This window comes from Mytilus galloprovincialis, chromosome 7, assembly GCF_965363235.1.
Source record: "Mytilus galloprovincialis chromosome 7, xbMytGall1.hap1.1, whole genome shotgun sequence".
Taxonomy (NCBI): domain Eukaryota; kingdom Metazoa; phylum Mollusca; class Bivalvia; order Mytilida; family Mytilidae; genus Mytilus; species Mytilus galloprovincialis.
The window spans coordinates 6,666,266-6,672,313 of record NC_134844.1 but is presented as its reverse complement, the minus strand read 5'-3'; positions in this window follow the sequence as shown (position 1 = coordinate 6,672,313).

Below are 6,048 nucleotides of genomic sequence, written 5' to 3'. Positions count from 1 at the left end.
TTTCTTCTTTTATTTTTTTCCAAAAAAAAAATGGATAAATACCAAGGGGCAACAAAACTGTAGGATGAAGATTGATTCATTAATTTTATATATTTAAAGCCACTTTCTGCACTCTTGGTTGTATTGTGGTGGCAAAGTTTTACTGGAGGAGGAAGCCAAAGTCATGTCACAAAGAGGGAGTCACATTTAGTAATGTCACGAACAGGGAGTTACCTTCTGTAATGTCACAAACTGGTAAACAAATTCTGTAATGTCACAAACCGGTAAACAAATTCTGTAATGTCACAAACAGGGAGTCACATCTAGTAATGTCACAAACAGGGAATCACATTCGGTAATGTCGCAAACAGGGAGTCACATTCGGTAATGTCGCAAACAGGGAGTCACATTTGTTAATAATATAAACAAAGAGTCACATTCTGTAATGTCACATACAGGGAATCACAATTGGTTATGTCACAGACAGGGAGTCACATTCAGTAATGTCACAAACAGGGTGTCACATTCGGTAATGTCACACAAACAGGGAGTCACATTCTGTAATGTCACAAACAGGGAGTTACATTTGGTAATGACTCATAAACAGGAAGTCACATTTGGTAATCAATTTCTTCATCTGTTGAAACCTTTCAGATTTTTTTTTGTTTTGAAATGGAAGTACTGTGGATTCATTATTATTCTAATCTAAATCTAATATCCACGAAAATGCAAGTTTATCCCAATCCACGAAAATTGATACCCACGAAAATTAATGAATCCACAGTAACTCCTTTATGCCAACAATAACAATTTGTTAGTTTTAAGGTTCCATTAAAGTCAAAATAAAGGACACTTCATAAACATCTAAACTTTGCCTGTATTTTTCTACCTATAATGAATAAAGACCTAAACTATGAGAACTTATGTTCATTTAAACATACTTAACATATACACACTGTGTAAATTGTAAATAAAATTGAAATTGTTATGTTGTGGCCAAACCGGTTCTTGGGGTGAACACTTAATTTTCCAAAAAATCTGGAGGCCAGCGAGACGACTTAATTTGTTTATAATTGGTATGAAAGAATACTTATATATCTAATGCAGGGCAAGGGATATGCCATCTTTTTTTTGTTTTGACGGGGAAGTAACTCCTTACTAACCATATATGGTAACTAACCCCACATTTTTTAGGACACCCTATATCAAATATATATAGTCACCATGTGTAGTCCTTTCACCAATCATATCCCTGTAATAAATCTATAGGAGGTAAGATAAAGTTTGTTATAGGTATTTATGTATATGGACTAGGTGTTAATTTGCCATTTCGGCTATTGGTACTTTACGGAACGGAACGGAACGGAACGGAACGGAACTGAATTTCATTTAAGGTATCCAAAGGGGGCATTTATCAAAATTTCGAAAAATCTTTAAAACAAAACAAACTTTAGAATTTCTGTGTTTTACGGTTTTCCATATACAAATAACACAAATGTATACTTAATCTCATCTTCACATGTGAAATGTGTAATAATGTATAACATCGGGAAATATTCTGTAGATGAATATGTCGGATTGTCCTGATAAATTATCATGAAATTAACGCATTTGCAAGTCATGCATTATGATATCTAGACTGACCTCACGTCGTCCTTGATTAGAGACAGTGATCAAAATGAATCTGATTTAAACTTTTTAATTTATTTTTCCGTTCCGTTCCGTTCCGCAAAGTACCAATTGCTCTGAGTAATTGGTATTTAACGGAAAAAACGGAAACAGACATCTTTAATGTAATTAAAGCAGTATGATAAAAAAAAAATTGTCTGACACCTCTTTTTGCATGAGTGGTATGTGTTTTAGATAGCATTTTCGACTTGATCAATAATAAAAAATTGAACACAAAGGCAGGTTACACAAAAAGTCTTTCTCCTTTCATCGTTAATTATTTTTTAAAAAAGGGGCCTTCAACAGCCCGTTCCGACGATGATTAGAGACAGTGATCCAGTTGAATCTGATGTAAACTTTTTAATTTATTTTTCCGTTCCGTTCCGTTTCGCAAAGTACCAATTGCTCTGAGGAATTGGTATTTAACGGAAAAAACGGAAACAGACATCTTTAATGTAATTAAAGCAGTATGATAAAAAAAAATTGTCTGACACCTCTTTTTGCATGAGTGGTATGTGTTTTAGATAGCATTTTCGACTTGATCAATAATAAAAAATTTAACACAAAGGCAGGTTACACAAAAAGTCTTTCTCCTTCCATCGGTAATTATATTTTAAAAAAGGGGCCTTCAACAGCCCGTTCCGACAATGATTAGAGACAGTGATCCAGTTGAATCTGATGTAAACTTTTTAATTTATTTTTCCGTTCCGTTCCATTCCGCAAAGTACCAATTGCTCTGAGGAATTGGTATTTAACGGAAAAAACGGAAACAGACATCTTTAATGTAATTAAAGCAGTATGATAAAAAAAAATTGTCTGACACCTCTTTTTGCATGAGTGGTATGTGTTTTAGATAGCATTTTCGACTTGATCAATAATAAAAAATTTAACACAAAGGCAGGTTACACAAAAAGTCTTTCTCCTTCCATCGGTAATTATATTTTAAAAAAGGGGCCTTCAACAGCCCGTTCCGACGATGATTAGAGACAGTGATCCAGTTGAATCTGATGTAAACTTTTTAATTTATTTTTCCGTTCCGTTCCGTTCCGCAAAGTACCAATTGCTCTGAGGAATTGGTATTTAACGGAAAAAACGGAAACAGACATCTTTAATGTAATTAAAGCAGTATGATAAAAAAAATTGTCTGACACCTCTTTTTGCATGAGTGGTATGTGTTTTAGATAGCATTCCCGACCAGATCAATAATAAAAAAAAATTTGTAGTTACAATAAGATTTGACAAGTATTGGGGTACCAATCCATTGTTTTATTCATACATTAATAAGGACTTGTGGTATAATATTCTATTACATGTATTTACTGGAATTATTCCAGATTCTTTAAAAAGTTCAACAGATGGTTTTTGAAAATCATGTTCATTTAAAATAATTCTAGCTTCCCTTTTTTGTAATTTAAGCAAACTGTCGATTAAAAATGTGTTACAGTTGCCCCATATTGAACAACAGTAGTCAAAATTTGGAAGAATGTATGCATTATAAAATAAAATTCTTGCATTATGATTTAAATATTTCTTGATCCTTTTTAGTAGAGCTAAAGGAAGAATTTACCTTAAAGTTTTTAATAACATATTTGATATGATCAGACCAAGACAGAGTTGCGTCCACAAAAATACCAAGGACTTGTTCACGCTGACTTTCATTAATATATTGATTATTAATGAAGATATTAAAAGGTTCATTACACATGACAGAAAGTTTGTGTTTTGAACATAAACACATTTTCTTTGTTTTGGATACATTGATTAACATTTTGTTTTCATCACACCAATGAGAAATATTTTCTAACACAGTATTTAGTGTCTGGCTATACAACTTTTGTTTTTACCAGTAACAGAAATAGTACTATCATCAGCCAAAAGATCACTGTTATGATTTGGATTACACAAAGGCAAAAAATTAATGAATAATAAGAATAATATGGGACCTTAAACGAACCCTTGAGGTACACCTGTTTTTGCTTTTAATACACCTGAAAAAGTATTTGAAATGTATACAACCTGCTGTCTATTAGTTAGATATGAAGTAAGCCAGTGCAGTGAAGAATAAGAAAATCTGTATTTTTGTAATTTCTGGAGGAGCAGTTTATGATGAAGAACATCAGAAGCTTTACAAAGATCCAGAAATACTGCTCCTACTAATTCGCCTTCATCAATTGCTTTTAACCATTTATCTAACAAAGTTGTCATGGCAGTTTGACAGGAATGGTTCGAACGAAAACCTGATTGCAGGACATACAACAGATTATATGTGTCCGTATAGTTCATTAAATAAGTTTTTACGTGTCTCTCAAGATACTAATTGTAAAAATGCAATTGGTCTGTAATTAAATACATCATTTTTTAACATTTATTTTCAAAAACTGGTATGACTTTAGCTAGTTTGAATAATGATGGATAAACTGATTTTTTAATGCTTGAATTAAAAATTTGACATAAGGGAACTGAAATAAGATGAGAAGTAATTTTTAAAAACTTTGCACTGATATTATCAAGACTGCTTTTATTACATTACAGATGCCTGTTTCCGTTCGATTCCGTTAAATACCAATTCCTCAGAGCAATTGGTATTTTGCGGAACGGAACGGAAATCAGATTCAACTTGATCACTGTTTCTAATCATCTTCGGAAGGCCCCTTTTTTAATTTATAATTACCAATGGAAGTAGAAAGACCTTTTGTCTAACCTGTCTTTGTGTTATTTTTTATACGTCCGTCAATTTTGACGGGACGTATTATGGTATACAAATGTCCAGTGTCCGTCCGTCCGTCCGTCCGTCTGTCCGTCTGTCCGGTGTAAACATGTCGCACCGTAACTTGAGAACGACTTATCCAAATTTCATGAAACTTAACATAGTTGTTTCTTATGATGGTAAAATGATCTGTATACTTTTTTGTGAAAATAAGATTACAACTTTTTGAGTTACGGCACTTTGTAACTAAAACAGGGGTGTGTTTTTTTCACATGTCGCACCGTATCTCAAAAACGATTCTTGATTATGGCTTAAAACTTTAAATACTTCTTAGTTATATTAATCTTAATATCTGTATACTTTTTGGTGATGATTCAAAATTTCATTTTTGAGTTGAGTATTTTGTAAAAAAAAAAAGGGGGGGGGGGTTTACATGTCGCACCATATCTCAAAAACGATTTATGATTATTGCTTAAAACTTTACACACTTCTTTGTTATATTAATCTAAAGATCTGTATACTTTTTGGTGATGATTCATTTTTATATTTTCGAGTTATTGAGTTTTTTGTAAAAAAAGAGGTTTTTTTTCACATGTTGCGCTGTATCTCTATTGCTTAAAACTTAACAGGCTAATGTTGCGTCGGGTTTCCAAATACATCTTGTACAATCTTCCTATTGAGCGGGAATAAAGAATGAGTCAGGATATACTAAGCATGACATCCTGTACAACCCTGTGTTATTCAAAAAAGATTTATGTTTTTTCACAAGACGACGGGCGTATCATGCGCTCATGGCGCAGCTGTTTATTTAAATATTGATCAAGTCGAAATGCTATCTAAAACACTTACCACTCATTCAAAAAAGAAGGGTCTGACTTGTTTTTATCATACTGCTTTAATCACATTAAAGATGTCTGTTTCCGTTTTTTCCGTTAAATACCAATTCCTCAGAGCAATTGGTACTTTGCGGAACGGAACGGAACGGAACGGAAAAATAAATTAAAAAGTTTACATCAGATTCAACTGGATCACTGTCTCTAATCATCGTCGGAACGGGCTGTTGAAGGCCCCTTTTTTAAAATATAATTACCGATGGAAGAAGAAAGACTTTTTGTGTAACCTGCCTTTGTGTTAAATTTTTTATTATTGATCAAGTCGAAAATGCTATCTAAAACACATACCACTCATGCAAAAAGAGGTGTCAGACAATTTTTTTTTATCATACTGCTTTAATTACATTAAAGATGTCTGTTTCTGTTTTTTCCGTTAAATACCAATTCCTCAGAGCAATTGGTACTTTGCGAAACGGAACGGAACCGAAAAATAAATTAAAAAGTTTACATCAGATTCAACTGGATCACTGTCTCTAATCATCGTCGGAACGGGCTGTTGAAGGCCCCTTTTTTAAAATATAATTACCGATGAAAGGAGAAAGACTTTTTGTGTAACCTGCCTTTGTGTTCAATTTTTTATTATTGATCAAGTCGAAAATGCTATCTAAAACACATACCACTCATGCAAAAAGAGGTGTCAGACAATTTTTTTTTTATCATACTGCTTTAATTACATTAAAGATGTCTGTTTCCGTTTTTTCCGTTAAATACCAATTACTCAGAGCAATTGGTACTTTGCGGAACGGAACGGAACGGAAAAATAAATTAAAAAGTTTAAATCAGATTCATTTTGATCACTGT